This window comes from Alnus glutinosa, chromosome 1 (assembly GCF_958979055.1).
Source record: "Alnus glutinosa chromosome 1, dhAlnGlut1.1, whole genome shotgun sequence".
NCBI classification, from domain to species: domain Eukaryota; kingdom Viridiplantae; phylum Streptophyta; class Magnoliopsida; order Fagales; family Betulaceae; genus Alnus; species Alnus glutinosa.
Window position 1 is genome coordinate 20,699,875 of NC_084886.1, and position 10,279 is coordinate 20,710,153.

General features: G+C 33.3%; 1 long non-coding RNA gene across 1 annotated transcript; it reads left to right on the forward strand.

The window, feature by feature from the left end:
• The first annotated feature begins 2,212 nt into the window (after positions 1-2,212).
• Positions 2,213-8,579, forward strand: LOC133876689 (uncharacterized). Its single transcript, XR_009901615.1, has 2 exons — positions 2,213-2,444; positions 7,954-8,579. It is a non-coding gene; the product is annotated as an uncharacterized LOC133876689 (long non-coding RNA).
• The last annotated feature ends 1,700 nt before the right edge of the window (positions 8,580-10,279 follow it).

Below are 10,279 nucleotides of genomic sequence, written 5' to 3' on the forward strand. Positions count from 1 at the left end.
TAGCCTTGGGGGGGGGCCTGGGCCCCCTCAAGGCTAAGGGTTTCCCTAAAAAAAAAAAAAAATTAAATTTTATCCCTAATTTGTATTTTTATTTTTTTTAGTTTTGGAAAAAATAAGTTTATTTATTTATTTTTTAATAAATAAATATTTTTTTTATTAAGATGGACACGTGTCGCCATCTTATTGGTTTGATGTGGCGCTGACGTGGCATTTAACAGAATCTGTCAAAAAATTTAACGAAATTTGACTCCAAGAATCGATTTGTAATTATAGTTTACTACAAGGACTTCTCATGAACTTTTTAAACCATAAGGAGTAATTTGTAATTATAGCATATATACAACAGAGATCCAATTATCCCTTAATTTATCTCCGGCCGGGTCTCCCTACATCTCCTTCCTTTTTAGGTCTACACATCACTTCCCATGCATGCCCAGTACTTTTAGCACCCGAATTTTACGATAGTCAACGTTAGTTGTAGGGCGACGGTGGATTAATCAATTTGTTTAAGGGATCACATGCTCAAATCTCTTGTCGATTTTGGTAACTCATGAAGTCAAGTAATCAGAAAGCGATGCTCTCTGATGATCATTGTGCGTAGTAGAAAAAGAAAGGATGGAAGTCCAAGCAGTTGAATGAAAACGACGTTTTTAGTTTTACCGTACCGTATGAAATAGGTTAATCGTAGGGGAAAAGAACATGCATTCAGCATTTGCCTCTTGAGGGTCGTCATCAATAGCGAACTATGATATATATCTGGTTAACAATTGCGACTGGTATGGCTAATGGAACTTAATTAAAAATCTTGATTCACCTCGTAATCTTGATAAACTTAAGGTACGTACGTACCTTAATTAAGCTAATAATTAAGCTTTATTCCTGAAGGACAGTGTCTCCCAACAACCATGGAGTCCTTATAATTCCAACCCCTTTTGTTCTCCTAAAACATATCTCCCCCATCACAGTATTTTTGACTTTTTTCTTTTAAGATTATTTTTGGTCCATCAAAAATTTCAGATTCAGAGATTTGGAGTTAAAAAATATATAATATTGATAGTTCTTTATCGTAACGGCTAGCTAAAATGGTTTCTCATCCACCACTGTACAATTACGCACCTCTTAGTTTCAAAAGAGCTGATCAGTTAAAATAGATTTCCTTTGTTGATACCCACAACATTAATCATGACCATTACAATCAGTTTCGTTGGCAGCATTTTCAATTGTCTTCTCCGCCTTTGAGCGAAGATCCCTGTAGCTAGATCGTTATCAAGATTGAATTTTTTTTTTTTTTTTTTTTTTTTTTTTTTTTTTTTTTTAATATTTGTACTATGAATTCTGTAATTATTATTATTATTTTTTTTAAACTCATCTATAAAGAAGAAGAAAAAAAAAAAAAAAAAAAAAATTCCTAATTACAACCATTAATCCAGACACCCGTGGGTGAGTATAGTGGAATCCTAGCTAGCTCTACAGCCTCTACTATATATGCTTGGGGATCGAAAACAATCGTTGTTGGTGGGTGTCATCACAGGAATGGAGAAGTGGGAGGATGGTAGATAGAGGAGCGGTACCATGCATGTGAGGTTAGCCCACTTTTCATATTCTTCTCCATCAGCATTTCAGAATCACGCGAGCAGATCTAACCTCACTGCCTTTCCTCCCCTTCAGTCTTGGTCGTCCCCCCTCACAATTTCTATCTACTCCATCTCTTCCTCACTTTCGGGTGCGCGCGTGTTGATGACCTAATTACCTGGCCTTCAACTCTTTTAACCATGCATGCATCTATTTTATTTTATTTATAAAAAAGTATAAATAAATACAAACAAACAGAGCGCACAGTTATAAAATCGAAAAATTACATAATCTAAAATAAAAATTTAATCTCGACAGCAATCCAACAACCACAAAGTGAAAAAAAAAAAAAAAAAATCCTCAAAAGTGAAAAAGACAATAAAAAGTAATAATAATAAAAAAAAAAAACTACCATCAAGCTTTTAACCATCAATTTTACTAAAGAAGGTGGTTATGGGAATTAACATATATAGGCAGCACAGTCTCAGCTATGTATGTGACAACCGTGAGTCAAAGGCCCCCACGTGTCTGATGTAGCAGATACAAAACTCGCACGCTTCTTCTCAAGATATTTTGTTTCTTATCTCTATAAAATTAGGTTGAGGGTCTTACCCCAGGACATACTTCATTGGATTGAACTGAGTTTCACTGCCCTCAGGAGTCAGGGACCTGCAGGTATATCGTACTTCCTTTATCTTCTTCTTCTCTTCTGTATTCATCTATCTTTTTCTGCTAACTTTGCCCTTCTTGTTTAGCTTTTCTTCAGTTTGATTTGGACCTTTTCTCCGTGTACATGTTATTTACTGCTTTCAGAAGGGTTCTAAGGTGACAGTTTAACCAATATAGAAATATGGAGTTCGCATGCAGTACGGGTGAGTGGATTCCATGCCATGCTTATCAAGTTTGCAGTCTTTTTGCGGATTAATCTTTGCTTCGTTGTCTGTTCGACCTTGCACACATGGTTATTCTTAAGACTAGAGTCATGAAAAACCCTAATTGAAAATTAGTATCTCAACACACCAGTACTTTTAATTTCCTTTTTTGTTTTTGGGATAAGTTCAGTTTTGGTTTTGTCGCTGATGAATTTTTCCCTTTTGAAATAACGAAATCGAAGAAGTGAACCAGAAATTTTTTTTTTTTTTGGTGGGGGGGGGGGGGGGGGGGGGGACGAATGAGTATTTTATAAAAGAAAAAACACAATTACAAACACTCCAGGAACCACTGGAACTGCAGCTACTGATCGATCTCAGTAGCTTACAAACATACCAAACCGGAATACAAACCAAACAAATTAAACAACTAAACATCTCCTAACAAAGCAACACAAACAACTAAACATCTGTCTATCTCACCTGTTTTAGAGAATATATATCATATATTAAAAAGGAATATATATTCTTTTATAAGATTGATTGTAATCAGATTTGATGATAATTACCAACACAAAATTATCTGCTCCCTCTCTACTGTTGTTTCAGAATTACCTGGTCATGGTCGTCGTACTCATCTCGGATTATGTAGGGCAGACCATGAGTAAATGATTGTGAGATACACGTATAAATATGCGTGTGCTATATGTATTTTATGTACTATTTCTTAGGAGTAAAACTTAGACGTGTTTAGATTTCCACTTTTTATTCAGTGGATTTCAACATTAATTGGATAGTCAAAAGCTAGGCTTTGATACATATATATATATATATATAAGCCGCTGTTTCTTTTCTTCTAATGATCAGATCATTCAGATGCTTTTGGACACTTATATATATAGTTAGAACATACCGTTGATATATTTGAATAGAATTTGAGAAGACTATCAGATTTTAGTGTCATATATAGATTAAGAAGAAGTTCTAGGTCTCGATCCGTACCGGTTGAAGGGGAACTTTGGAAGTAATCAATATTATTAATATAAGAGTTAAGGGATGAAGCTATCTATATAGATAGCTACTAGCTAGGTCTATCATAGAATAAAAATTATCATTCCTCATCCACTAATTTGCTTGACACAGTGTGAAGATTCATAGGAAAAAAGAGAAAGATCTGAGATATGCAGTATATGATCGAAGGATATAAAAACCAATAGCGTGTCAGTGATTTTTAATTTCTACACGACTAGCTATAGCAAGCTAGATATATAGCTGCTTAGAATTAAAAGAAAAAACAGAAAAACTATACGCACCTTGCCCTAATCTATAAGGGCATGCATGGCAATCTTAATTTGATGGTTCAAATATTGTTATATCAAATATTTTGGTTAATATGGAATATCTATTATTATATATTTAAGCCTCTTTAATTAGAGGAGATCATTTCTTCATTTTTCGTGGTAAACTCTTTTTTTTCTTTTTTATCGGTTATATTATATTATATATATATATATATATATAGAGTTCATTCAAGACTTGCCCAGTCTCTCCCTCTCTGTGTTGTGTCTGTCTCTCCCCTTCTTGGATTAGTGGGTGTCTGTGCAACAAATATGGTTTGACTAGCTGGCAAAACCTCTGGGAGGGGATAATTAAATTTGGAACTTCAATGAAGGTCGTTGGTCGCCCATTTCTTTTCCACCAAACAGTAGTAAAGCATAAAATAACAAAACTTAGGTCTATTCGTAGGTGGGCATGATTACGTACTTCGTGCTATATTAGGTCAACATGCTTGAAAATCCGTTGTATGACTATTTTGCATCCTGTCACTCTAATGTACTCATTCCTCACTATTTTTTCCTCTTAAAATTACATCATAACGGATAAATGCTGTCACATTAAGCAACTGAGACAAGTGTGCATGTAATATATAACACATATATGTTTCATTTAGACATGCATTGAGGGTACCATATTTGTTTGTGTAGTACTTGCGGGCAAAACCCTCAGCTTTAGAGAGTTCACAGACAACGATATTGATTGTTTCGATCTGGTCATAATTAATATAGGAAGTATAGCCTAAACTGAAAGTTACAAGCCATTTTTCTGGCCTAAATAAATTAGTTTATCTGGCTACAATGCATATTCGAATTCGTACGGCCAATACCGCAATCATTTTCATACGCATAAAAATATGAAGTGTATGTTAGACCTAGGAAATTAAAGACCAGTGATATTAAGGTCGAGCTGAGAACGAATCTAAGGTGTAAGCAAAGGGACTGTTCATTTGCCAAGCATTGCATGGAATTCAACACCCTATAGTCCTTTTGAATTGTTTCAAGCTCCAAGGCCAGACATCGATCGATCATGATTTCTTCAAAGATAAAAAAATCAAGACGTACGTACGTACGTATGCAGGTTTGACCTCCTCTCTCTCCCTCTGTACGTACGTATGCAGGTTTGACCTCCTCTCTCTCCCTCTCTCTCTCCCTCTCTCTCTCTCTCTCTCTCTCTCTCTCTCTCTCTCTCTCTCGCTATATATATATATATATATATATATATATATATATATATATATATATATATATAGTTCTATAAATGTATTGAAATGGAATTACCTTTTATTTCTGTTACATTTTAATTATATATTTTTTATTTTAAAGAGAAACCTTGCGAAGCCACATATAGCACAGTAATCCATTGGTCGTCAATCCATGACAGGAAGGAAAAAGTAGTCGATGATATACCTTATAGATTATTTTCTTATAAATGAATAACTAACCATCTCAAAAAAAAAAAAAAAAAAAAAAAAATGATCGCCTAAAGTGGATAACCAAGATTAAAATTAAGGGCTTTAATTTAAAGTTTTCATGCATTAGAATAATCTCCTAGTGGTAGATCTCAGAAATTTATTTGAGAAAAATATTATCATAAAAGGAAAATTGGATAAAAAAAAGAGTCGTCCTTAATCTCAAAAGCACCCATTCGGATGTATTTTCTTTATTTATATCGTTACCGACTGGATCATTTTTTTTTTTCTTTTTCACCTTTGTATTAATAGATGTACGGGAAACTTGCGAAATACAAAGCTTCTTACCCCCAAGAGGACATCTGGATGAAAAGTCATGGTCGACCTTAAAACGTCGTTTTTTGACTTGTGGTGCCAACATGAATTGCCATAAAAACTCAAGTCTTGTCTGAACAAGTACTTTCTGTAATGCCAGTTGTGCTCAGTTGTTGTTGTTGCTCTTTTCTTTTTTCTTCTTTTTTTTTTCTCTTTTTTTTTTTTTTTTTTTTTTTTTTTTTTTTTTTTTTTTTTTTTAATTTGAATGAAGGAAAGGGAAGTTGCTAAGTTGTTTTGATAAACTAATGTTAAGACGAAATTAGTCGCCTAAATAACTCTTAGTCTCGTCTGTAGTACTAGAGGTTCAAAAAAAGATTTTTACATATGGCTACGAGGACAAATTTGTTTCAAGTGTGTTATCTTTCACCAAAAATAAAAACCCTAAATGCCTACTAAATCCTAATTATAAAGACCTTGCAAAACGTTTACGGCACACATTATTTTTCATTAAAAAATTCATAAAGCTTTCTTAGCTAGACGGAACACTTATATTGGGAGGCGTAATGTAATACAATCACCCTTGTATTACTTCAAAGCCGATATGGCGTGATCCTCCCAACAAAAAAACTTCATTTCTATGCACCACATGCGTGTGAGAACTATGCGATATGAAAATAAAATTAAATTCCTAATATTAACCGCAACCAAGCATGCAACCAAATATGTAAAGCAATAAAGAGATAGACACAGATATTTTGTTACGAAGTAGAAATTCTTTGCACCAAAAAGAAAAACCATTTTGGGGCAGCCAAACCTAAGAAATCAATTAGCAGAAGAAATAGTTAGTTACAAGACAGTGGTACTCACAATACTTTTACAGTAGTCGTACCTTGAACTCTAACAAATTCCTACCCTTGAATGCCTCTTTACCAAACCCGCCTGTAGAGTTCTTCAATTGATCTCTTAACTAGAGTTTCTCGTTAGTTAGACTTCAAACGGTTGAACAGTTACAACTCAAAATAAACTCTAAAAGAGATATATATAACTTTTATATCTAATAAACATTCTCTTAACATAATGGAATTCTATTCAGAATCCTTAAAGCAACAATACCTAGAGGCCCTTTTAAATAGGCTTCAGAAATCCTATTTCTTCCAAAATTTGGATTTCTACTCGGCAGCGTCCGGACGGGCAATAGCAAATCCTATGTTTTGCTGAAGGGCATCCGAACGGCTTGACCTAGCGTCTAGACGATTGTAGGGAAAAGCTTCTCCGTCCGCAGTCTCCACTTACTCTCAACGAGAGAATACTAATGCTGCTTATAAAATGATTATTTCATTTCAATTCATAATCATTTTACATTTGACGAACGAAATCATGGGTATTACTAATGGTCTTTGTCAACATTTGCAACAAAAATCTCAAGATATCTTGATTGCTGTGCAATTGGTTGCTAATACAAAAAAAGTTGAGAGATGAAGATTGAGATAGTTTGCTTGAGGAAGTAGTCTCTTTCTGCAAGAAATTGAAATTAACATTCTAGATTTGGGTGCTTATTATGTTCAACGTCAAGGTTGTCATCAACGATATCACATCACAATAGAGCATCATTATCATTTTGACATATTTAATGCTACCATAGACTTTCAGTTGTAAGAGCTCAATAATAGGCTTAGTGAATGGGCAATGGAACTCTTGACACTTAGTTCAACTTTGGATCCAAATTATGTATATAAATCCTTTAGCATTGATGATATATGTAGGCTTGTGGAGAAGTATTATCCTTTTGATTTTTTAGAGTAAGAGAAAATTAATCTGAGATTTCAGTTGAAGCATTTTAACTTGATATGCTCAATGATCCAAAATTAAAAAAATTTTCTTCCATTGTAGAATTATGTCAAGGATTGATAGAGACAAAAAAATTAAAGAGATATCATCTTATTGACAGATTGATTCGTCTTGTTTTGACTCTTCCAATGTCTACAACAACTACCGAACAAGCATTTTCAACTATGAAAGTCGTTAAAACAAGACTTTATAACAAAATGGATTATGAGTTTCTCGCAAATACTTTAGTTGTCTATATTGAGAGTGAAATTTCTGATAACTTCAATTCAGATTTGATACTTGATGATTTTGTTTCTCTGAGAAAGCAGACGATACAATTTTAGACATTTTGTATTTTTGTTTAATTATATAGTATTGCCTACATGACAACTTATTAATATATTAATTATGACATATTTATGAATTCCGATAGATATTGATAAGTCTTGAATTATTTGATTCAAGACCCCTTAATTTACATTTGTTATACCTAGTTTGTGTTGTAAATATAACGTTTTGTTGTAGTTTTGTGTTTTGTCTTATTTTCAAGTCTTAATTGAAATCTAGTTTAAAACACCTGAATTAGACCTGAAAATACATCAATGACGATTTGGTCATTTTCAGAGTTCAAAGTTGCTCATGTCAAGTGAAGAATCGGCTAAGGCAAATTGATAGATCGACTTTATTATCCATCGATCAAGTCATCAGTCGAAGAAAAATCGATCGTGCGAGATGCGATCAATCGAGACAGGGCAACCACGAATGTGATCGAGCGAAATGCAATCAATCGACTTTATAATCGATCGATCGAATTTGGATATTTTCGGAATAATCTGGAACAATGTTGACATGTCACTCTTCATAGATATTTTCATATATTTTCAAAATATCTTAGATATTTCCAAATATCTCTTATCTTATCTTATCCTATCCTATCCTATCTTATCTTATCTTATCCTATCTTATCATATCTTATCTTATCATATCATATCCTATCCTATCCTATCATATCTTATCTTATCTTATCCTATCCTATCATATCCTATCTTATCTTATCTTATCTCTTCTTTAGATATTATTTTGTAATCTCTTTCCTCTATAAATAGAGAGCAACATGAGAGGTAGAGAGCATACATCTTTTGGGGGTTCCATTTTCTCAGGTGTATCTTCTTAGTTAATTTTAGTGCTTTTCATTTCCTTTTGTAATCTGAATTCTCTTAGATTAATATAGTGTTCTTAGTTTATTTAAATCTTGTTTTCTTTACTGTTTTCCTTTGATTTCATGATTAGATTAGTTTACTTCATGTCTAGCTAAACTCTTTCTTAGGATTTTGATCAAATCTTTTCCAAAAGTCATGGAGTGTTCTTGATGTTTTTGAGTTTTTCTTGATATGTTTGATGATTGTGTAAAGTTAGAGGATTTCAAAACTCATGCTAAAAAGTTTTGTCTTTAATATTCCAATCCATTTATCCATGAAAAAGAATTATACTTGTCTATGAGTTTTTTTGATTTCTTGAATAAAATCAACGTTCTTGAAAGAGAACGATGTCTTTTGCAATGGTTCTATTTGACATGATATGTGTTTACTCATTAGAGTCACCTTATAGGGTATCCTAGGGAACACCGGTCATTTCATACCTTCGGTAGTGTAAAACGTCTTTCCATTGTAGTTTAATCTTTTCATGGAATAGATCGGTATGAAACTAAGATTATCATTGTGGCCTAACTAGGGTGTTCATGTATTGTGTATGCTTATTAGGATGTTTTATAGATTAGTAAGTTAGGGAGCATCAATCCCCCACACCTTTGGTAGTATAATTATTTTTTCATTGTAGTTTAAATCTTTACGTGGTAAGTGATTGACGTGAAACTAGGTGCTTTATCATTACGTCTTAACTAAAGTATTTTCATGTCGAGGTTGTCGTAATGGTTGACGCCCATTACACGCTCATATCATGCATATTAGGAAGATCCATATAGACGTGAAGCATTCCATTGGTTGATGATTTCATAAGATCATCACCCTAAGTTTTCTTTTAAGTTTGTTTTCATTTTTCGCTTTCCTTTACTTTACTTGTTGTAACTTCAATTCTACAACCTTTACTTTGTTTTTATTTTTAAGTTAAGTTAAATACGCTCTTTAAGTATCTCGTTACGCAAAACAACTCTTAATCTCTGTGGTTCGATAACCCTTACTATAGTACAATTGATTCGTACTATTGCGAAGTGGTAAAACTTATAAATTTAAAATCCATGTACGGAGTCGTCTAGACTCGACGTACCAGATATACTTTTTGTGATTCACATATACATATTGTAAATTTTATATATAATATAAATGAATCTATAATGAGAATAAAAATTTATTTTATCATTATATTTTATTATTTGAATTTTGCCCCTACTAGGATAAATTTCTGGTTTCGCCTCTGAGCGGGAGGCACTAACACGGTGTACGAAGCAAAAGTCTTCTCACTACAAAAATACATCCATTTTGACGCGTGTCTACAGTACCGGTTACTGTAGACACGCGTCCAATTTGACACGTGTCCTTGGAAACACGTGTCAAATTGTAACATCTTCACAATTGGACGTGTGTATTTATTACACGTGTCCAATTGGACACGCGTATTAAATACACGCGTCCAATTGGACACGTGTACTTAATACACGTGTCAAAATTGGACACGCGTATTATTACACACGTCCAATTGGACGCGTGTAATAATACACGTGTCCAATTGGACACGAGTATTAAATACTCGTGTCCAAATGGACGCGTGTAATAATACGCGTGTCCAATTTTGACACGTGTATTAAGTACACGTGTCAAACTGTTATTTTTCCTAAAAATAAATTTAAAAACAAAAAATGTGTTGTGTTAATTTTTTGAAACCAAAAAAAAAAAAAAAAAAAAAACTCCTTATCTTATTAACCATACAAATCTGT